Raw genomic sequence first — 25642 nt, 5'->3', positions numbered from 1 at the left:
AGCGAAGCTCTGGTTTCAGATCAGTTTTTAAGGTCTCTGTCTATCCTATGGAACGACACGAACTGCACCCGCCTTCCCCTGGATGTCAGTAACCAATGAGAAGTGGAATGGGCCTTCTCCGTAGCTCTCAGAGGTTATAAAAGACCAAGGAGTGAGAGTAGCCCCCCTTTCGACGCTCGCCCTTACGCAGGAAGGGACCTCCGGACGCCATTTTCACAGGCTCGGTTATCAACTTGAAATGTATCCGTCTGTAATTTAATTCGATATAGGACTTAGAAACATCATAAGGTAGTTAATTTAAACCGTTTTATAGGAAATTATATCCGTTTAGTGCGATTTTGAGGAATTTCTTTGTTGTGCACTCTGAAACTTTGGACACGTTTTGTGGTCCCGTTCGATCGTTAGTGGATATTTCGAAGGACAGAGGACATCTATCGACCAAAAGACGTTTATAACATAGAAAGGATACATTGCCCAAGAATATGATGGAAGAACAGCTCATAGTAAGCAATATTTAATATGATAAATTGTTGTTCTGTCGAAATATTTTAAACGCATATTTCGCCATTTTGTTTGGTGTAGCTTCACTTGGCGAACCCTGTATTGAAAAGTAAGGATAATTTTACAAATGTAAATCAGCGGTTGCATTAAGAACTAATTTGTCTTTCGATTCCTGTCAACCCTGTATTTTTTAGTCAAGTATATGATTAGCTTTCAATTAAACTAGATCACTCTGATAGATGACGTCAGACATATTGAGGCTTGATTTCCTAGTATTTTTATTGTGTAACCACGGTTTTGTATGGCTAAATATGCACCTTTTCGAACAAACTGTATATGTATGTTGTAAAATGATGTTACAGGAGTGTCATCGGAAGAATTCTGAGAAGGTTAGTGAAAAAATTAATATCTTTTGGCGATGTTGACGTTATAGCGCTCTTTGGCTGGAATCGATGCTCTGGTAACGTTTGCACATGTAGTATGCTAACTTATCGATTTATTGTGTTTTCGCTGAAAAACGCTTAGAAAATCTGAAATATGGTCTGAAATCACAAGAACTGGGTCTTTCCATTGCTATGCTTTGTCTATTTTTATGAAATGTTTTATGATGAGTAAATTGGTCATACACGTTGCTCTATCTAGTAATTCTAGTCGATTTGTGATGGTCGGTGCAATTGTAAACTGTGATTTCTACCTGAAATATGCACTTTTTTCTAACAAAAACTATCCTATACCATGAATATGTTATCAGACTGTCATCTGATGGTTTTTTTTATAGGTTATTGGCTATCAATATCTTAGTTGAGCCGAATTGGTGATAGCACCTGAAGGAGTAAGAAACTGATGGAGTTAGAATAGTGGTGTATTTTGCTAACGTGTTTAGCTAATAGATTTACATATTTTGTCTTCCCTGTAAAACATTTTAAAAATCTGAAATGGTGGCTTTATTCACAAGATCTGTATCTTTCATCTGGTGTCTTGGACTTGTGATTTAATGATATTTAGATGCTACTATCTACTTGTGAAGCTATGCTAGCTATGCTAATCAGTGTGTGGGGGGTGGGGGGTGATCCCGGATACGGGGTTGAGGTTCGGTAAAGGTTAAAAAACAAAAAGTGTACACCCTATTTTAAAAGCTATTTTTGTGTTTACAGCGGACAGCCAACAAATATATACAGTGGGGAGAATAAGTTTTTGATGCAGTGCCGATTTTGCAGGTTTTCCTACTTACATATCCTGTAGACGTCTGTAATTTTTATCATAGGTACACTTCAACTGTGAGAGACGGAATCTAAAACAAAAATCCAGAAAATCACATTGTATGATTTTTAAGTATTTACTTTGCATTTTATTGCATGACATAAGTATTTGATCACCTACCAACCAGTAAGAATTCCGGCTTTCACAGACCTGTTAGTTTTTCTTTAAGAAGCCCTCCTGTTCTCCACTCATTACCTGTATTAACTGCACTTGTTTGAACTCGTTACCTGTATAAAAGACACCTGTCCACACACTCAATCAAACAGACTCCAACCTCTCCACAATGGCCAAGACCAGAGAGCTGTGTAAGGACATCAGGGTAGACCTACATGTAGACCTGCACAAGGCTGGGATGGGCTACAGGACAATAGGCAAGCAGCTTGGTGAGAAGGCAACAACTGTTGGCACAATTATTAGAAAATGGAAGAAATTCAAGATGACGGTCAATCACCCTCGGACTGGGGTTCTATGCAAGATCTCACCTCGTGGGGCATCAATGATCATGAGGAAGGTGAGGGATCATCCCAGAACTACACGGCAGGACCTGGTCAATGACCTGGAGAGAGCTGGGACCACAGTCTCAAAGAAAACCATTAGTAACACACTTCGCCGTCATGGATTAAAGTCCTGCAGCGCACGCAAGGTCCCCCTGCTCAAGCCAGCTCATGTCCAGGCCCGTCTGAAGTTTGCCAATGACCATCTGGATGATCCAGAGGAGGAATGGGAGACGGTTATGTGGTCTGATGAGACAAAAATAGAGCTTTTTGGTCTAAACTCCACTCGCCGTGTTTGGAGGAAGAAGAAGGATGAGTACAACCCCAAGAACACCATCCCAACCGTGAAGCATGGAGGTGGAAACATCATTCTTTGGGGATGCTTTTCTGCAAAGGGGACAGGACGACTGCACCGTATTGAGGGGAGGATGGATGGGGCCATGTATCGCGAGATCTTGGCCAACAACCTCTTCCCTCAGTAAGAGCATTGAAGATAGGTTGTAGCTGGGTCTTCCAGCATGACAACGACCCGAAACACACAGCCAGGGCAACTAAGGAGTGGCTCCGTAAGAAGCATCTCAAGGTCCTGGAGTGGCCCAGCCAGTCTCCAGACCTGAACCCAATAGAAACTCTTTGGAGGGAGCTGAAAGTCCGTATTGCCCAGCGACAGCCCCGAAACCTGAAGGATCTGGAGAAGGTCTGTATGGAGGAGTGGGCCAAAATCCCTGCTGCAGTGTGTGCAAACCTGGTCAAGACCTACAGGAAACGTATGATCTCTGTAATTGCAAACAAAGGTTTCTGTACCAAATATTAAGTTCTGCTTTTCTGATGTATCAAATAATTAATTACTTAAAAATCATACAATGGTATTTTCTGGATTTTTGTTTTAGATTCCGTCTCTCACAGTTGAAGTGTATCTAAGATAAAAAATTACAGACCTCTACATGCTTTGTAAGTAGGAAAACCTGCAAAATCTGCAGTGTTTCAAATACTTGTTATCCCCACTGTATATAGATTTGAAATATATAGATTTGTTAAGTTTTTCATGTATAAATTACCCCTTGCTTTTTGCTTTATAGGTATGCTCTGCTAGTCCTAAATCCAGACATAATCCATACATATGTGATTGTTATAAAAGGTCTACGTTGGCGGGGGACAAACATATGTGTTCCTGGAATGGTGAGCTTTCAGGAATGGGGTCAAAATAAATATGCTAGAAGCGAAAGAAACAAGGATGTATTTCCCAGAAACTAATATTGTATATCATTGGTAACTCCTGTTATCATGGTCCAATGATACGTGGTCCATTCTGTGGACTGAGAATAAAAATACCTTGCACAACACATACTGTACATTTAGATTATTTTAGTTGTAAAACTACATGTAAATTACTAAAGTTAGTATAATTGTCTGTAGTTCTTGAAATTAGAGAAAATAAATGGTAATCTAGATAAAATATTGTAATTTATACATGAAAAACTTAACAAATCTATATATTTACTTGTTAATCTTTATATACTGTACGTATCCCTATTACCCATGAGTTTCTAGTGGATAGACCATATGTTTCAAGAGAAAATAGGCAAAATATTGAAAAAGAATTGAATCCACAATGACATAATATGCAATGAACTACTGACTTTTTCATTTGTAAATCATTATTATAACCCAAATGAAACCTTTGGTTTATACGTGTCTACAACTCACAAGTATTATTAAAAATGTGTAACAAATTGAAATACATAATATATGTACCCCATCTCAATTTTCACAAGAGACATATTCTGAACTTTTAAACAAAATTGTAAACTCTTTACACATACTTATGCTACTTTCACATAACAAAATACAATGTCAGTGTCTCTGTATTCATCCTTAGATGCTGTGGGGAATGTGTTATATCTTGTACATGTTCCCCACTATAGATATTCCTTAACTTCTCTGGGATATGTGGGACGGTAGCGTCCCACTTGGCCAAAAGCCAGAAAAAATGTAAATTCAAATATATTACTATAAAAATCAATCTTTCATGAAATCACACATGAAAGACACCAAATTAAAGCTACACCTGTTGTGAATCCAGCCAACATGTCTGATTTCAAAAAGGATTTACGGCGAAAGCACACCAAACGATTATGTTAGCTCAGTACATAGCCACAGAAAAACACAGCCATTTTCCCAGCAAAAGATAATAGTCACAAAAAGAAGAAATAGAGGTAAAATGAATCACTAACCTTTGATGATCTTCATCAGATGACACTCATAGGACATCATGTTACACAATACATTTATGTTTTGTTCGATAATGTGCATATTTATATCCACAAATCTCGGTTTACAATGGTGCCATGTTCAGAAATGCCTCCAAAATATCCGGAGAAATTGCAGAGAGCCATGTCAAATAACAGAAATACTCATCATAAACTTTGATGAAAGATACATGTTTTACATAGAATTAAAGATACACTTGTTCTTAATGCAACCGCTGTGTCAGATCTCAAAAAAACTTTACGTAAAAAGCACACCATGCAATAATCTGAGATGGCACTCAAAAATAACAACACTTCTCCGCCATGTTGGAGTCAACAGAAATACAAAATTACATCTTAAATATTCCCTTACCTTTGATCATCTTCATCAGAATGCATTCCCAGGAATCCAAGTTCCACAATAAATCGTTGTTTTGTTCGATAATGTCAATTACTTATGTCTAAGTAGCTACTTTTGCTAGCATGTTTAGTGCACATGTCCAAACGCTCGCGCAGATGCAGGCGAACTCGGACAAAAACTTCAAAAAGTTATATAACAGGTTGAATAAACTGGTCAAACTAAGTAGAGAATCAATCTTTAGGATGTTGTTATCATAACTATCCAATAACGTTCCAACCGGAGAATTCCTTTGTGTCTCTAGAAGTTATGGAAAGCAAGACGATATCGTTTGGAACGCGCGTGACCAGGAACTGGCATTCTGCCAGACCAATGACTGAAACACCTCCCATCCGGCCCCACATCACACTAGAGGCTTCATTCCACGTTCTACAGACTGTTGACATCTACTGGAAGGCATAGGAAGTGCAAACAGATCCATATATTACAGGGAATTGAATAGGCGATGAGTTGAACATTGACCAGTCTCAGAATTCTCACTTCCTGTTTGGATTTCTTCTCAGGTTTTTGCCTGCCATATGAGTTCTGTTATACTCACAGACATCATTCAAACAGTTTTAGAAACTTCAGAGTGTTTTATATCCAATAGTAATAATAATATGCATATATTAGCATCTGGGACAGAGTAGGAGGCAGTTCACTATGGGCACGCAATTCATCCAAAAGTGAAAATGCTGCCCCCTATCATAAAGAAGTTAATTCAAAATCTTTAGTACATACAGTTTAAAACATGTTATAATTAAACATTTTTACTATTCCTTTCTTACAGATAAAGGGCCTGGTTATAGGTTTTGACACCCGTCCGTTTCCAATTCCACCCAAGCCCCAGCTCCGTAAGTTTTCCAGGCATAAAGTTGTTCACATCCAGACAGGCTTTGGAAAATACATACGAACCAACAGATTTTTGTTGCATCTCTACTATATCAGGCATGTTACTGTGGTCTTTTTTTAAAGTCAATAAACATGTGTGTAAAGTGTACACTTTTGTTTCACTGTAGATTTCTTTAAGCCCACCAAGAAACACCTGATTAACCTTTTATGGCTGCAGGCCGGTGTCGGGCTCAATATGACAACAGCCCGTCCAAGTGCAGGGCGCGAAATTCAAAATATATTTTTTTGAAATATTTAACTTTCACACATTTAACAAGTCCAATACAGCAAATGAAAGATAAACATCTTGTGAATCCAGCCAACATGTCCGATTTTTAAAATGTTTTACAGCGAAAACACCACGTATATTTATGTTAGCTCACCACCAAATAGAAAAAAGCACAGACATTTTTCACAGCACAGGTAGCATGCACAAAACCAACCAAACTAACCAAGAACCAACCAAACTAACCAAGAAACAACTTCATCAGATGACAGTCTTATAACATGTTATACAATAAATCTATGTTTTGTTCGAAAAATGTGCATATTTGAGGTATAAATCATAGTTATACATTGCAGCTACAATCGGAAATAGCACCGAAGCAGCTAGAACAATTACAGAGAGGACAGACATTTTGGTAGCTGCAATTTTGGTAGCTGCAATGTAAAACTGATTTATAGCTCAAATATGCACATTTTTCGAACAAAACATAGATTTTTTGAATAACATGTTATAAGACTGTCATCTGATGAAGTTGGTTCTTGGTTAGTTAGGTTGGTTTTGTGCATGCTACCTGTGCTGTGAAAAATGTCTGTCCTTTTTTGTATTTGGTGGTGAGCTAACATAAATATACGTGGTGTTTTCGCTGTAAAACATTTTAAAAATCAGACATGTTGGCTGGATTCACAAGATGTTTTTCTTTCATTTGCTGTATTGGACTTGTTAATGTGTGAAAGTTAAATATTTCTAAAAAATATATTTTGAATTTCGCGCCCTGCACTTGAGCTGGCTGTTGTCATAAGTGTACCGACATCGGGCTTGCAGCCCAAAGAAGTTAATGCAATCGCCGTGTTAGAATAATAAAAAAAATAAAAAAATAAAATAACTTCATTACGACATACAGCTTACGTTATAGCGACACAGCGCCAAAACTCAAGGCGGAAAACACAACAACACATTTTCGACAGAAATAGGAAATAACATCATAAATGGGTCCTACTTTGGTTGAGCTTCCATCAGAATCTTGTACAAGTGGTCCTTTGTCCAGAACAATCGTTGTTTGGATTTAGAATGTCCTTTTTCCCTCTCGAATTTGCAAGCAAAACTTGCCAAGTGGTGCGAACCTGTCCATCGTCAACAAACGCAGAGAACGGAACACGCCAAAACTCCTGAAAAAATTTCAATAATCTGATTAAACTATATTGAAAAAACATACTTTACGATGATATTGTCACATTTATCAAATAAAATCAAAGCCGGAGATATTTGCCGTCTATAACAAAAGCTTTTCAGAAGCCAATGCGGAAGTCCTTTCCGCGTCTTCCTGAGCAAAGGAAATTGGGGTCCTGTCATTCCAAGCTCTCTCTTTTGACCATAGAAAGAGCTAGAGACCCCATTTCACCTCTCACAGCCTATTGACATCTATTGGAAGGCGTATGAAGTGCATGTATACTAATAGATTTCAAGCAAACAATTAGGGAGGCCCTGGAACAGAGCCTCGATTTCAGATTTTTCACTTTCTGACAGGAAGTTTTCTGCAAAATGAGTTCTGTTTTACTCACAGATATAATTCAAACGGTTTTAGAAACTTGAGAGTGTTTTCTATCCAATAGTAATAATAATATGCATATTGTACGAGCAAGAATTGAGTACGAGGCCGTTTGAAATGGGCACCTTTTATCCAAGCTACTCAATACTGCCCCTGCAGCCCAAACAGGTTAAGGGGAAACATTTAAATGTTTTGGAATGGCCTAGTCAAAGCCCAGGCCTCAATCCAATTGAGAATCTGTGGTATGACTTAACAATTGCTGTACACCAGCGGAAGCCATCCGACTTGAAGGAGCTGGAGCAGTTTTGCCTTGAAGAATGGACAAAAATCCCAGTGGCTAGATGTGCCACATTTAAAGAGACATACCCCAAGAGACTTGCAGCTGTAATTGCTGCAAAAGGTGGCTCTACAATGTATTGACTTAGGGGTGTGAATAGTTGTGCACTCTCAAGTTTCAGTTTTTTTTCTTATTTCTTGTTTGTTTCACAAAAAAAAATATTTTGCATCTTCAACGTGGTAGGCATCTTGTGTAATTCAAATGATACAAACCCCCCCAAAAATAAATTTTAATTCCAGGTTGTAAGGCAACAAAATAGGAAAAATGCCAAATGGGTTGAATACTTTCGCAAGCCACTGTAAATGCGTATTTTATCCCCCTAGAGTCTAAGGGCTACTAAGCTAGCCACGTTGAGAATCAGGCTTCTCTAACCTGGGGAAGTTCAAAGCAGAAAAATATCTAAATAAGGGTGGTGTCACGCACTGACCATAGAGAGCCATTGTTTCTCTATGGTGAAGTAGGTCAGGGCGTGACTGGGGGGTTTTCTAGTTCATTATTTCTATGTGGTGTTCTAAGTTTATTTTCTATGTTGGTGATTTGTATGATTCCCAATTAGAGGCAGCTGGTAATCGTTGTCTCTAATTGGGGATCATATTTAAGTAGCTGTTTTTCCCACCTGTGTTTGTGGGATGTTATTTTGTGTTTCGAGAATTTTACGACCCTGTAGGTATGAAAATATATATTGAAAAATGATTTGATGAAATATTGAATTTGTCTTTACTGCTATTAGCCCATAGAAACGTATTGAATAACAGATTGATTCATGGAAAAACATATTTAATCAAAGAGAAGTATGTTTTGAAGTGTCTGTCTTATATCTCAGGGATATAAGAAAGCTCAGGAAAGAATAATCCATTTTTTTTACACTGGAATTACCTGTATACCTTTGACGTGGAAATGCCCTATTCACTTCGATGTATTTTTGGGCCCGTAATGCTTACATTCAGACAAGTCCATGACACTTGTGGGAGTCGTAGAGCAACATGGAAAAAGCCACCATTGTGTTTGTGAGAGTCTCATTTTACCATAGATGGGTCATCTTAATTTGCAGCCTAACATTTCGGACATTACAGACATTTCGTGAGAAGACCAATTTTTGAGATGTCTTCTGGTCTGACAAACACAGCTGTAGCTCTTCCAACTCCCACTGCAGATGCAGAAGGCCGACAATGGTGGATGCGGTAGATTGAGACGCAGCCCATGCAAAACAGACATATTAAACAGACATATTTTGATGGGGATTGTTTATGTATTATGCCTCTAGTAGAGCCTGGGGGGGCCTGTTATTTTAATATATATTTGTATAGATATTTTCTTTAAAGAAATTTGTTTTCTACCCAGCTCATGAGACCCCTTGATGATGTGAGGCCTTGAGGCAATTATCTCTTCTGCCTACTGGTATGTCCACCAATGCCAGTCAAACACACAGAAGTCTGACTGAAAAGACTAGAAAGTAATCACTTTAACTGTTTTCTTTCAGTTGTTAGATAATTTTTTGTCCATTAAGTGGTCTACTAAGATGTTGTGATAACCTGTCATCAAAAACCTGATGAGATTCAATTCTCCCCATATTAGGGCCAATAAACTTCAATAGGCTATAGAACTATGCTTATTACGCATTAATAAGCAGCATTAACCATTGCAGAAAATAACGATATGTGCTATTACAGTTATAGGGCGTGGTTTAGGCTATGTTAATGTGTCTTAGTAGCCCAAGGCTATTTTAATTTGTATTAGTAGCCCAAGGCTGTGGTTTCCAACCAGGGTACTAGTACCCGGGGGTACTTGGCCTATCCACAGTAGGTAGGCTACTTGAGAAGACTCATGAGACCATAGGCCTACTGGTAAAATGCACATGAGGGTGGTACTTCAGGGCTACTCCGGGCAGAGCAAAATTCAGTTGGTGGTTCATTATCTGAAAAAGATTAGGAACCACTGGCCTAAGGCATTACCGTTGGCCTCATTCTTATTCTAATAATGGCAAAATGAAGTACACATTTGCGCGTGCAACTATACCTCAAAACAACTTCTATAACCTCATACTATCATAATAAACAACAACAATAATAATAGCCTGCTTCTAATCAAGGACAATGCACAACATTAGGCTTCATGGTTGGTAGGCTATCATAACAAAAATTATAAAACTTACATTTTTTTCGAATGCTGATTTCAATTGGGTGGCTTCAGAAAAGTTAACAGAGTGCAAGTAAAGTCATAAATATCAGCTTCTGATGCCTTAGCAAGAGATGGTTTGCTTGCGTATAGTCCTTTCAAGTGGATGCAAAGAAATGGTCCAATCCGTCAAAACACTCAGTTTGAAGTATCTCCAGCAGTGTATTTCTCCAAAGTGCACCAAGTTGGGATCAATGCCATCAAGTGGATACCCGTGACTGCTCTGCCTTTTTAAAGCATGAGCGACGTTACGTAGGCTGTATGCAAATAGAGAGAGGCTGTATGAAGAGGTAGAGCAGTCCTTCCACCCATCCATAACATAGGCTAAAGCAGCAATCTCTACCATAATCGCTCTCTATTCATACTTCAGCAATGGATCCATCAGCTATGTGTTCACAAAAGTCGTCTTAATTTCATGTTTTTGTTTCATCACATCTCCATCAATAAATAAGACCTACAAGCAAATGTGTTTTTTTCCCCTCAAATTTGGCAAAGATGTCTCCAGATGTAACTTCATTGACACAGCTGTGATCTATGGCTGCAGCAAAAATGTTATTAACATTTGGTAATTATTATTATCTGTAGTAATAATCAATGTAATAATAATGTAATAATAACAAATAAAGATATACAAAATATAAATAAATAGATAATAATAATATATGTATTGAAATGTTATGTATATGTAATAACGTTATGATAACTCTTTTATTTTAATGTATATAATAACATTTCTGCATGTATAATAATAACAATAATTATATGATGTATAATAAGTATATTATATATACATTATGTGTATATATATAGTATATTATTATTATAGTATATTATAACATATATATATATAAATAATATAATTCTATATCAATATAATACATATGAGTATAATATGATGCTGTTGACCTTAACAAGGGCCCCAGGACCCTCTTTGTAGATCTTACAGCAAGACATTAACCCCAAGCAAACATCAAAATAAACAAAGAAATGGTTAATTGGCCACAAAATCAACATTTTCCAATGGCCATCTCAGTGTTCGGATTGGAAACCCTTTGAAAACCTCTGGTTTGAAATGAAGAGAGCAGTCCATAAGTGCAGACGAAGGATATCAAGGACCTGGAAGGATTCTGAATGGAGGATAGGACTAACATCCTATGAGTTCTCCAACTCATAAAACATTTTAGAAAAAGGCTCAGTGCCATTATCCTCACAATTTTAGGTGAAAACAGGGGTGTCAATAATTTTGACCCCTACCTTTTTGAGAAAGAAATACATTACTTTAGCTCAGTATATTAATTATTTATTTCATACAGTCATTGTTGCTCATCTTTATCAAGGGTGTCAATAATTTCGGACCCCACTGTATATCATCCAAGCGTATCAAACCTGTGGTCAGTCAATGCTGGGCTGTGAGAAATGGCGCACCTAGTTTAAGAAACATGAAAACATTTCTATTGCTTGGCAGCGGCATGTATTCTTAAGTGACTTTCAACAAATGGTCAACAGTGTTGTGTTTCTTTAGCCAGGTATTTCGACACGTCGTTTAGGGTTTGGTGCTGGATCAAAAGAAAGCTATTTGTATCTTTAAGATAGATAATCAATCTGTCTCCATGATCATAAAACACAATTAAATGAGTTGCAGATAGCTAGTGGTTTTCCTGATAGCACTTTCAAAAGTGTGTTTGATTTGAATACCAAAGTGAGTCCTCAGTTGGAAGGATTTGACATTTGATAACATTTGATATAGAAATGTTAAGTCTGACTGTGAACTATGGATGACTTCTCAACCAGGATTGCAACCAGAACTGTAACTGACAATATTGTCAACACTCTCCATCCAGGACACAATGCCCTGAAAATCACACTTCTGAAAGTGATATCAAGATACATTGATAATTATTTTTGGTGTGCTGTACATCTCATCAACAATTGTCAACATGCTGACAGAACAGTACAGATGTCACCACAACCTCACTAAACCCACAGTAAACCGAAGCTTTACCGTCCCTGAACAGCCTATGGAGAAAGACCAAAAAAAGACCTGCTTCAAAAACAGGATTCTTTCAATCAGAACCCAGCTGTGTTCCAAAATCCCCTCTTCTTCTCCTCCCTTCTATTTCCTGGATTCAACCAGCCGTTCTTCTCCATGGGCCATGTGCATCCTGTCGTTTGCCAGGGTTATTTTTTTTGTTTTCCCCTCAGTACTGATCAGTGGCTGTGCGGTCGCTGGGATTGCCCCTAGTAGAGAGGGACACTGTCACCCCCCCAACCCCCACTACCGGGGTCAATCTCTCTCGCTCTGTCCCTCCACCCCCTGCTGCCTCTGGGGCACTTCCAAGCACATAACCCCACGCCACCAACTCTCCTGCCAGGACACAAGGCCCTGCACCAGAAGAGAACTCATGGTCCTGGCCTGGATAACTCTCGCCTAAATGGACTCAGTCTCTTCTTGATAACTGTTATGTTTCCTGGCTAAAATCTTGAGTAAACTCTTGAGAGTGTTGGTGTACTGTAGATAATATTAACAAGACAAAAACGAGGAACACAAACCACATTTCCAACCACAGATTTTATGTGAGTAATGTTATACTGTATAAAATAAAACCACGACAGCTGTGATGGAAACAGAACCTTTCGGTAGCCTAAATTTTATAAATACCGACAGATAATTTGTTCGTTCGACATGGTGGAATCTTTTTTTGTCGGTTAAATTAATTAGGCGAGAAATGGTGGTGGAAATGTGTTTATGCGCAAATTTTGATATCATGACCATCATATGGAAGGTAGCTTGGAGTCATGAGATGATATGGTGTGTGGTCCTCCCACTACGACTCGGGAAACCATGCAGTTTATTAGGCTACAGATTAAATAAGTTATGATGAACTTCACAGGGTGGTGAAAGTGCACTGTAATCTTGATGCTCCTTTTCAATAAATATTGAGGGTCTTATTCTGGTGACATACAGTGGCTTCAGAAAGTATTCACACCCTTTGACTTTTTCCACATTTTGTTGTGTTACAGCCTGAATTTAAAATAGATTAAATATAGATTTTGTGTCACTGGCTTACACACAATACCCCACAATGTCAAAGTGGAATTATGATAATTTAAAAAAGTAATAATTCATAACAAATGAAATGCTGAAATATCTTGTGTCAAGTTGTCACGTTCTGACCTTAGTTCCTTTTTTATGTCTTTATTTTAGTTTGGTCAGGGCGTGAGTTGCGGTGGGCATTCTATGCAGTTTTTCTATGTTTTGTTCTATTTCTATGTGTTTGGCCTAGTATGGTTCTCAATCAGAGGCAGGTGTCAGTCGTTATCTCTGATTGGGAGCCATATTTAGGTAGCCTGTTTTCCTTTGTGTTTTGTGGGTGGTTGTTTCCTGTGTCTGTACCATACGGGACTGTTTCGATTTTCGTTTGTTCATTCACTTTGTTATTTTGTATTTTTGTAATGTTCAGTTTTATATATTAAAATGGACACTTACCACGCTGCGCATTGGTCCGATATCTCTTACTCCTCGTCAGAAGAAGAGGAAAGTCGTTACACAAGTATTCAACCCGTTTCTTATGTGAAGCCTAAATACGTTCTGGACTAAAAATGTGCTTATGTCACATGTGACATGGACTCACTGCAACAATAGTAACATGATTATTTAATGACTACCTCATTTTTGTACCCCATACATACAATTAATATTATTATTAAGTTCCCTCAGTGGAGCAGTGAATTTCAAACACAGATTCAACCACGAAGACCAGGGAGGTTTCCCAAGGCCTCGCAAAGAAGGGTAAAAAAAAGAAGACACTGAATATCCCTTTGAGCATGGTGAAGTTATTAATTACACTTTGGATGGTGTATCAATACACCAAGTCACTACAAAGACAAAGGCGTCCTTCCTAACTCAGTTGCCGGAGAAGACGAAAACCACTCAGGGACTTTAAAACAGTTACAGATTTTAATGTCTGTGATAGGAGATAACTGAGGATGGAGCAACAACATTGTAGTTACTCCACAATACTAACCTAATTGACAGAGTGAAAAGAAGGAAGCCTGTACATAATAAGAATATTCCAAAACATTCATCCTGTTCGAAACAAGGCATTAAAGTACTGCTGCAGAAAAAGTGAATGTTCCTGAGTTGCCGTGTTACAGTTTTGACTTAAATCTACTCGACATATTTGGCAAGACCTGGAAAGGGTTGTGTAATAATGATTAACAACCAATTTGACAGAGCTTGAAGAAATTTGATAGGAATAGTGGGCAAATGTTGCAGAATCCAGGTGTGGAAAGCTCTTAGAGACTTAACCAGAAAGACTCACAGCTGTAATCGCTCCCAAAGGTGCTTCTACAAAGTATTAAGTCAGTGGTGTGAATACTTATGTAAATGAGATACATGTATTTCATTTTCAATAAATTAGCAAAAATGTCTAAAAACATGTTTTCACTTAGTCATTATGGGGTATTGTTTGTAGATGGGTGAGAAAGAAAATCAATTTAATCCATGTTGAATTCAGGCTGTAACACAACAATATGTTGAATAAGTCTAGGCCAGGGGTATGAATACTTACTGAACTCACTGCAATGATGGTTGCTTTACTACCGTTTGAAAAATAAAACTGTTCTCACTCTTATCCATAATAATCGCCTCATGTAGACTATACCCGCACAGTCTCATACCTTGAATTAAATCATACCTTGAATGCTGAAGTCAGTGTGTCAGAGTGAGCAATGAGCTGTCGCCCACTCTTAGCTATGATGTGGGCGTTGTCGTGGCAGAATCAAATTTAGCTAAGTAACATAAATAGATAAGATGTTATTTTCATCATATGCTCGTGAGATACTTGTCATTAGAATGGTGCCCTTTGGACTATAGGATTGGCAGTGCATTTTCCCCTTCTGTGATAGGGCTTAGTAACTTGGGGCCAGAGAGGGGAGAGGTCAGGCTTGTCTTCATATGTCAATGTATATGTTAAACCATGTGGTGCTATGTAGAATATCAAAAGGGGAGGAGGACAGAGTGGAACGTTGTTTTCTTATGGGAATGTGTCTGTAACTATTCCTAAACCATGTGAAGGGATGGCGTTATTAATGGGGAACCAGTTAGTTATCTCATACAATGTCTGTACGCCAGTCACGCCCTACTTTTCTCATAGGGGGAAGGAGTATGGCAGTGTTTGGAACCATTGTATGTCCCCTCTGAGGTTGCCCTTATCTTGATCTGGTATATGACCTAAGAGGTTCACTGTCTTCAGTGAGTTTGTCCAGGTTTGGGAGTATCTAGGATTGACAATTGATATATGCCATTGGATGAGGTAATGTTTTGGTAGACAGTGAAGTACCAAGAATGAGATTGAAACCTTGTTTTGGGAGATCAAACTGAACGATGATTTATAGCTGATGCTGTCTAGCTATGGGATACTCCTCTTTTGGGTAAAGGATTCTTTGTAAGTTGAGAGGTGTATCTTGGCTATAAATGAAACTAAGAATTGTTTTGTAAGGACTCTCAGAGAATTCATTGATAGACACTGAATTGATCTGAGAGTCAAAAAGGGCTTTGGTGAAGCATATATATATATTAAAGATGGAAATTATCATACAACTCTGACTTGTGTGTGGTTGGCTCTCTCTCTCTTTATTGGGTAATACAGGAAATTACCATGACAGCGTGCCCCAAGGTTCAATACTGGGGCCCCTCCTGTTCAGCCTGTACATTAATGATCTGCATTTTGTCTCTACTGGGTCTGAAGTTCAAATGTATGCAGATGATACAGTGATATATGTGCATGCAAAGAGCAAACAACAAGCTGCACAAGAACTCACTACTGTAATGGTCCAGGTTACAAAGTGGCTCAGTGACTCATGTTTGCATCTCAATGTAAAAAAAACTGTCTGCATGTTCTTCACAAAGAGGGCAACAGATGCTACTGAGCCAAATGTCTATGTGTCAGGGGCAAAGCTCCAGGTGGTATCTGATTTTAAGTACCTTGGCATCATACTTGATTCCAATCTCTCTTTTAAAAAGCAGGTGAAAAAGGTAATTCAAATAACCAAATTCAACCTAGCTAATTTCCGATTTATACGAAATTGTTTGACTAGAGAGGTAGCAAAACTGTACTTCAAATCTATGATACTTCCCCACTTAACATACTGCTTGACTAGTTGGGCCCAAGCTTGCTGTACAACATTAAAACCCATTCAGTCTGTCTACAAACAGGCTCTCAAAGTGCTTGATAGGAAGCCCAATAGCCATCATCACTGTTACATCCTCAGAAAGCATGGCCTCCTGAGTTGGGAAAATCTTGTGCAATACACCGACGCATGTCTTGGATTCAAGATCCTAAATGGCCTGGCTCCCCCTCCACTCATTAAACAGAAAACCCAAACCTATGGCAGCAGATTCACATGGTCTCCCATGAGAGGTGACTGTATAGTTCCCTTAAGGAAAAGCACCTTTAGTAAATCCGCTTTCTCTGTGAGAGCTTCCAATGTCTGGAACACACTGCCATCAGACACACATAACTTCACCACCTATCACACTTTCACAAAAAACATGAAGACATGGCTCAAGGTTAATCAGATTTGTGAACATAATCCCTAGCTGTGTATTGTCGCTTTCCATGTTGTCTGGTGTCTGTAGCTTGTGAGGTGTGGAAACACTTTGTTGATTTTATGGATTTTGTCTCGTTGCTTTTTGTGCTATGTTGCTCTGTCTGTATGCTGTGTCTTGCTTGTCCTATGTTGCTCTGCATGTGCTCACTGCTCAATGATTGTCTGTATTGTAATTGTTTTTAATAACCTGCCCAGGGACTGCGGTTGAAAATTAGCCGGCTGGCTAAAACCGGCGCTTTTAATGTGCACTGTCCCTGTAAAAATAAAATAAACTCAAACTCAAACAGTCTACCCGTACTGAATCTGGGAGCTGTTGGGTAGAGCGCATGTGCCAAAACCAAACCCAACGGGCACAAGATGTAATTTTGACATCTAATTCTGGGTATATTCTGATCACGAAATCATATGACCAACATTACCAGTTTAAGACAACTTTTTTTTAGACATTATGACCAAAATACAGTAAGACCAGAAAATACATATTTTGCCTAATGTCTTCCCAACTGACTCAAACCAGACATCATTAAAGGTCTCATGGCGATCATTATTTAAAACAAATCTTAAAATATTGAATGTTCTCAGGCACATGCACAGATGGGGCTCTACCTGTGCAGAGCACATGCTCCTTTTCCCTTCCAGTCTCCAAAGTGCCCTTTTTGGTGGTGGTATAATTTGTCGTTGTTCTGAACCCATTGCTCACAAGTTGTCATTAAATCTAGTCTATGCATCAAAACCAAAAGGTTTCACCACTACAGTATTTCTTACAATATTCTATTTTGACTGGAATTGTGTTGGTTATTTTTAATATGTGCAGAATCTATTCCATTTCAAAATAGTTTAGCAAAATACTTTACTCATAAGATTTTACGATTGTGCTGCTTTCCCCATTTAAAAAAAATAATTTCTCAATAAGTTTGTGACCACAGTTGCAGGAAATGTAATTTTCGGGCTGCTATTGCCCACTGAAAGGTCTGTGCACAGCCCTGACTCTTCTCATCGAGCTTCTAACATAGAAAATCTGGAACAATTGTGCATTTTATGATAAAAGCACCACATTTGGCACAGAGATAGATTTAAGTAAACATTTTACATTTAGTTATTTAGCAGATGCTCTTATCCAGAGTGACTTACAAGAGCCATTCAAAATTAAGCTCAAGGGCACATCAACAGATTTTGCACCAAGTAAGCTCTGGGATTCAAACCAGCAACCTTTCAGTTACTATATAACCCCCCCCCCCCCCGAAAATATTCAGATATTTAGACCATGGGGGGCATGGCAGCCATTTTGCAAAATGGCCACCAAAGATTGGCCTACCATTATTTTACAATTCAGAAGGACTGTTTTGAGATAAAGGCACCAAATTTGGAACAGAGGTAGGTTTATGGATCCAGTTGTTTGTGAAAGTTGTTTTGAATTTAATGAATCTGCTAACTTCTGACATTTTTTACTGAAGCCAGAAAAACAGGCGAAGGGTTACAAAAATAGCTCTAGTTACAGATTGGTAGACCCGATTTGAAATCCGACTTGTTGCTTGAAAAGCAGAAGAGTAGGGGTAGATTTTATATAGAGTAAAATGTCGGGAAAGGGGTCAAAACGGCAGTTGTTTGTGAAAGTTGTTTTGAATTTAATGAATCTGCTAACTTCTGACATGTTTTACTGAAGCCAGAAAAACAGGCGAAGGGTTACAAAAATAGCTCTAGTTACAGATTGGTAGACCCGATTTGAAATCCGACTTGTTGCTTGAAAAGCAGAAGAGTAGGGGTAGATTTTATATATAAAACATTGTTTTCTGTAAAATGTTGGGAAAGAGGTCAAAACGGCAGTTGTTTGTGGAAGTTGTTTTGAATTTAATGAATCTGCTAACTTCTGACATTTTTTACCGAAGCCAGAAAAACAGGCGAAGGGTTACAAAAATAGCTCTAGTTACAGATTGGTAGACCCGATTTGAAATCCGACTTGTTGCTTGAAAAGCAGAAGCGTAGGGGTAGATTTGGTTATAGAAAACATTGTTTTCTGTAAAATGTTGGGAAAGGGGTCAAAACGGCAGTTGTTTGTGAAAGTTTAAAAAACACATGGTAGTGTAAAACTGCTGTAACGTAAGTTCCATACTGAATAAACCTTCTCCGCATTTGACAAGCAGAGAAGTAGAGGGAAGTTTTAATCCAATATATTTTTGTCAAACTCTTTGGTTTAGTGGTCAAAATGATAGTTGTTTTGAATTTAATGAATCTGCTAACTTCTGACATTTTTTACCGAAGCCAGAAAAACAGGCGAAGGGTTACACAAATAGCTCTAGTTACAGATTGGTAGACCCGATTTGAAATCCGACTTGTTGCTTGAAAAGCAGAAGAGTAGGGGTAGATTTTATATAGAAAACATTGTTTTCTGTAAAATGTTGGGAAAGGGGTCAAAACGGCAGTTGTTTGTGAAAGTTTAAAAAACACATGGTAGTGTAAAACTGCTGTAACGTAAGTTCCATACTGAATAAACCTTCTCCGCATTTGACAAGCAGAGAAGTAGAGGGAAGTTTTAATCCAATATATTTTTGTCAAACTCTTTGGTTTAGTGGTCAAAATGATAGTTGTTTTGAATTTAATGAATCTGCTAACTTCTGACATTTTTTACCGAAGCCAGAAAAACAGACGAAGGGTTACAAAAATAGCTCTAGTTACAGATTGGTAGACCCGATTTGAAATCCGACTTGTTGCTTGAAAAGCAGAAGAGTAGGGGTAGATTTTATATAGAAAACATTGTTTTCTGTAAAATGTTGGGAAAGGGGTCAAAACGGCAGTTGTTTGTGAAAGTTGTTTTGAATTTAATGAATCTGCTAACTTCTGACATTTTTTACCGAAGCCAGAAAAACAGGCAAAGGGTTACAAAAATAGCTCTAGTTACAGATTGGTAGACCCGATTTGAAATCCGACTTGTTGCTTGAAAAGCAGAAGCGTAGGGGTAGATTTGGTTATAGAAAACATTGTTTTCTGTAAAATGTTGGGAAAGGGGTCAAAACGGCAGTTGTTTGTGAAAGTTTAAAAAACACATGGTAGTGCAATTAGTAAAACTGCTGTAACGTAAGTTCCATACTGAATAAACCTTCTCCGCATTTGACAAGCAGAGAAGTAGAGGGAAGTTTTAATCCAATATATTTTTGTCAAACTCTTTGGTTTAGTGGTCAAAATGATAGTTGTTTTGAATTTAATGAATCTGCTAACTTCTGAAATTTTTTACCGAAGCCAGAAAAACAGGCGAAGGGTTACAAAAATAGCTCTAGTTACAGATTGGTAGACCCGATTTGAAATCCGACTTGTTGCTTGAAAAGCAGAAGAGTAGGGGTAGATTTTATATAGAAAACATTGTTTTCTGTAAAATGTTGGGAAAGGGGTCAAAACAGCAGTTGTTTGTGAAAGTTTAATAAACACATGGTAGTGCATTTAGTAAAACTGCTGTAACGTAAGTTCCATACTGAATAAACCTTCTCCGCATTTGCCAAGCAGAGAAGTAGAGGGAAGTTTTAATCCAATATATTTTTGTCAAACTCTTTGGTTTAGTGGTCAAAATGATAGTTGTTTTGAATTTAATGAATCTGCTAACTTCTGACATTTTTTACCGAAGCCAGAAAAACAGACGAAGGGTTACAAAAATAGCTCTAGTTACAGATTGGTAGACCCGATTTGAAATCCGACTTGTTGCTTGAAAAGCAGAAGAGTAGGGGTAGATTTTATATAGAAAACATTGTTTTCTGTAAAATGTTGGGAAAGGGGTCAAAACGGCAGTTGTTTGTGAAAGTTGTTTTGAATTTAATGAATCTGCTAACTTCTGACATTTTTTACCGAAGCCAGAAAAACAGGCAAAGGGTTACAAAAATAGCTCTAGTTACAGATTGGTAGACCCGATTTGAAATCCGACTTGTTGCTTGAAAAGCTGAAGAGTAGGGGTAGATTTTATATAGAAAACATTGTTTTCTGTAAAATGTTGGGAAAGGGGTCAAAACGGCAGTTGTTTGTGAAAGTTGTTTTGAATTTAATGAATCTGCTAACTTCTGACATTTTTTACCGAAGCCAGATAAACAGGCGAAGGGTTACAAAAATAGCTCTAGTTACAGATTGGTAGACCCGATTTGAAATCCGACTTGTTGCTTGAAAAGCAGAAGCGTAGGGGTAGATTTGGTTATAGAAAACATTGTTTTCTGTAAAATGTTGGGAAAGGGGTCAAAACGGCAGTTGTTTGTGAAAGTTTAAAAAACACATGGTAGTGTAAAACTGCTGTAACGTAAGTTCCATACTGAATAAACCTTCTCCGCATTTGACAAGCAGAGAAGTAGAGGGAAGTTTTAATCCAATATATTTTTGTCAAACTCTTTGGTTTAGTGGTCAAAATGATAGTTGTTTTGAATTTAATGAATCTGCTAACTTCTGACATTTTTTACCGAAGCCAGAAAAACAGGCGAAGGGTTACAAAAATAGCTCTAGTTACAGATTGGTAGACCCGATTTGAAATCCGACTTGTTGCTTGAAAAGCAGAAGCGTAGGGGTAGATTTGGTTATAGAAAACATTGTTTTCTGTAAAATGTTGGGAAAGGGGTCAAAACGGCAGTTGTTTGTGAAAGTTTAAAAAACACATGGTAGTGCATTTAGTAAAACTGCTGTAACGTAAGTTCCATACTGAATAAACCTTCTCCGCATTTGACAAGCAGAGAAGTAGAGGGAAGTTTTAATCCAATATATTTTTGTCAAACTCTTTGGTTTAGTGGTCAAAATGATAGTTGTTTTGAATTTAATGAATCTGCTAACTTCTGACATTTTTTACCGAAGCCAGAAAAACAGGCGAAGGGTTACAAAAATAGCTCTAGTTACAGATTGGTAGCCCCGATTTGAAATCCGACTTGTTGCTTGAAAAGCAGAAGAGTAGGGGTAGATTTTATATAGAAAACATTGTTTTCTGTAAAATGATGGGAAAGGGGTCAAAACGGCATTTGTTTGTTAAAGTTGTTTTGAATTTAATGAATCTGCTAACTTCTGACATTTTTTACCGAAGCCAGAAAAACAGGCGAAGGGTTACAAAAATAGCTCTAGTTACAGATTGGTAGACCCGATTTGAAATCCGACTTGTTGCTTGAAAAGCAGAAGAGTAGGGGTAGATTTTATATAGAAAACATTGTTTTCTGTAAAATGTTGGGAAAGGGGTCAAAACGGCAGTTGTTTGTGAAAGTTTAAAAAACACATGGTAGTGCATTTAGTAAAACTGCTGTAACGTAAGTTCCATACTGAATAAACCTTCTCCGCATTTGACAAGCAGAGAAGTAGAGGGAAGTTTTAATCCAATATATTTTTGTCAAACTCTTTGGTTTAGTGGTCAAAATGATAGTTGTTTTGAATTTAATGAATCTGCTAACTTCTGACATTTTTTACCGAAGCCAGAAAAACAGGCGAAGGGTTACAAAAATAGCTCTAGTTACAGATTGGTAGACCCGATTTGAAATCCGACTTGTTGCTTGAAAAGCAGAAGAGTAGGGGTAGATTTTATATAGAAAACATTGTTTTCTGTAAAATGTTGGGAAAGGGGTCAAAACGGCAGTTGTTTGTGAAAGTTTAAAAAACACATGGTAGTGCATTTAGTAAAACTGCTGTAACGTAAGTTCCATACTGAATAAACCTTCTCCGCATTTGACAAGCAGAGAAGTAGAGGGAAGTTTTAATCCAATATATTTTTGTCAAACTCTTTGGTTTAGTGGTCAAAATGATAGTTGTTTTGAATTTAATGAATCTGCTAACTTCTGACATTTTTTACCGAAGCCAGAAAAACAGGCGAAGGGTTACAAAAATAGCTCTAGTTACAGATTGGTAGCCCCGATTTGAAATCCGACTTGTTGCTTGAAAAGCAGAAGAGTAGGGGTAGATTTTATATAGAAAACATTGTTTTCTGTAAAATGATGGGAAAGGGGTCAAAACGGCATTTGTTTGTTAAAGTTGTTTTGAATTTAATGAATCTGCTAACTTCTGACATTTTTTACCGAAGCCAGAAAAACAGGCGAAGGGTTACAAAAATAGCTCTAGTTACAGATTGGTAGCCCCGATTTGAAATCCGACTTGTTGCTTGAAAAGCAGAAGAGTAGGGGTAGATTTGTATATAGAAAACATTGTTTTCTGTAAAATGTTGGGAAAGGGGTCAAAACGGCAGTTGTTTGTGAAAGTTTAAAAAACACATGGTAGTGCATTTAGTAAAACTGCTGTAACGTAAGTTCCATACTGAATAAACCTTCTCCGCATTTGACAAGCAGAGAAGTAGAGGGAAGTTTTAATCCAATATATTTTTGTCAAACTCTTTGGTTTAGTGGTCAAAATGATAGTTGTTTTGAATTTAATGAATCTGCTAACTTCTGACATTTTTTACCGAAGCCAGAAAAACAGGCGAAGGGTTACAAAAATAGCTCTAGTTACAGATTGGTAGACCCGATTTGAAATCCGACTTGTTGCTTGAAAAGCAGAAGAGTAGGGGTAGATTTGTATATAGAAAACATTGTTTTCTGTAAAATGTTGGGAAAGGGGTCAAAACGGCAGTTGTTTGTGAAAGTTTAAAAAACACATGGTAGTGCATTTAGTAAAACTGCTGTAACGTAAGTTCCATACTGAATAAACCTTCTCCGCATTTGACAAGCAGAGAAGTAGAGGGAAGTTTTAATCCAATATATTTTTGTCAAACTCTTTGGTTTAGTGGTCAAAATGATAGTTGTTTTGAATTTAATGAATCTGCTAACTTCTGACATTTTTTACCGAAGCCAGAAAAACAGGCGAAGGGTTACAAAAATAGCTCTAGTTACAGATTGGTAGCCCCGATTTGAAATCCGACTTGTTGCTTGAAAAGCAGAAGAGTAGGGGTAGATTTTATATAGAAAACATTGTTTTCTGTAAAATGATGGGAAAGGGGTCAAAACGGCATTTGTTTGTTAAAGTTGTTTTGAATTTAATGAATCTGCTAACTTCTGACATTTTTTACCGAAGCCAGAAAAACAGGCGAAGGGTTACAAAAATAGCTCTAGTTACAGATTGGTAGCCCCGATTTGAAATCCGACTTGTTGCTTGAAAAGCAGAAGAGTAGGGGTAGATTTTATATAGAAAACATTGTTTTCTGTAAAATGTTGGGAAAGGGGTCAAAACGGCAGTTGTTTGTGAAAGTTTAAAAAACACATGGTAGTGCATTTAGTAAAACTGCTGTAACGTAAGTTCCATACTGAATAAACCTTCTCCGCATTTGACAAGCAGAGAAGTAGAGGGAAGTTTTAATCCAATATATTTTTGTCAAACTCTTTGGTTTAGTGGTCAAAATGATAGTTGTTTTGAATTTAATGAATCTGCTAACTTCTGACATTTTTTACCGAAGCCAGAAAAACAGGCGAAGGGTTACAAAAATAGCTCTAGTTACAGATTGGTAGCCCCGATTTGAAATCCGACTTGTTGCTTGAAAAGCAGAAGAGTAGGGGTAGATTTTATATAGAAAACATTGTTTTCTGTAAAATGATGGGAAAGGGGTCAAAACGGCATTTGTTTGTTAAAGTTGTTTTGAATTTAATGAATCTGCTAACTTCTGACATTTTTTACCGAAGCCAGAAAAACAGGCGAAGGGTTACAAAAATAGCTCTAGTTACAGATTGGTAGCCCCGATTTGAAATCCGACTTGTTGCTTGAAAAGCAGAAGAGTAGGGGTAGATTTTATATAGAAAACATTGTTTTCTGTAAAATGTTGGGAAAGGGGTCAAAACGGCAGTTGTTTGTGAAAGTTTAAAAAACACATGGTAGTGCATTTAGTAAAACTGCTGTAACGTAAGTTCCATACTGAATAAACCTTCTCCGCATTTGACAAGCAGAGAAGTAGAGGGAAGTTTTAATCCAATATATTTTTGTCAAACTCTTTGGTTTAGTGGTCAAAATGATAGTTGTTTTGAATTTAATGAATCTGCTAACTTCTGACATTTTTTACCGAAGCCAGAAAAACAGGCGAAGGGTTACAAAAATAGCTCTAGTTACAGATTGGTAGCCCCGATTTGAAATCCGACTTGTTGCTTGAAAAGCAGAAGAGTAGGGGTAGATTTTATATAGAAAACATTGTTTTCTGTAAAATGTTGGGAAAGGGGTCAAAACGGCAGTTGTTTGTGAAAGTTTAAAAAACACATGGTAGTGCATTTAGTAAAACTGCTGTAACGTAAGTTCCATACTGAATAAACCTTCTCCGCATTTGACAAGCAGAGAAGTAGAGGGAAGTTTTAATCCAATATATTTTTGTCAAACTCTTTGGTTTAGTGGTCAAAATGATAGTTGTTTTGAATTTAATGAATCTGCTAACTTCTGACATTTTTTACCGAAGCCAGAAAAACAGGCGAAGGGTTACAAAAATAGCTCTAGTTACAGATTGGTAGCCCCGATTTGAAATCCGACTTGTTGCTTGAAAAGCAGAAGAGTAGGGGTAGATTTTATATAGAAAACATTGTTTTCTGTAAAATGATGGGAAAGGGGTCAAAACGGCATTTGTTTGTTAAAGTTGTTTTGAATTTAATGAATCTGCTAACTTCTGACATTTTTTACCGAAGCCAGAAAAACAGGCGAAGGGTTACAAAAATAGCTCTAGTTACAGATTGGTAGACCCGATTTGAAATCCGACTTGTTGCTTGAAAAGCAGAAGAGTAGGGGTAGATTTTATATAGAAAACATTGTTTTCTGTAAAATGTTGGGAAAGGGGTCAAAACGGCAGTTGTTTGTGAAAGTTTAAAAAACACATGGTAGTGCATTTAGTAAAACTGCTGTAACGTAAGTTCCATACTGAATAAACCTTCTCCGCATTTGACAAGCAGAGAAGTAGAGGGAAGTTTTAATCCAATATATTTTTGTCAAACTCTTTGGTTTAGTGGTCAAAATGATAGTTGTTTTGAATTTAATGAATCTGCTAACTTCTGACATTTTTT

This window comes from Salvelinus namaycush, chromosome 10 (genome assembly GCF_016432855.1).
Source record: "Salvelinus namaycush isolate Seneca chromosome 10, SaNama_1.0, whole genome shotgun sequence".
In the NCBI taxonomy this organism is placed as follows: domain Eukaryota; kingdom Metazoa; phylum Chordata; class Actinopteri; order Salmoniformes; family Salmonidae; genus Salvelinus; species Salvelinus namaycush.
Note: the sequence above shows the minus strand (reverse complement) of the source record.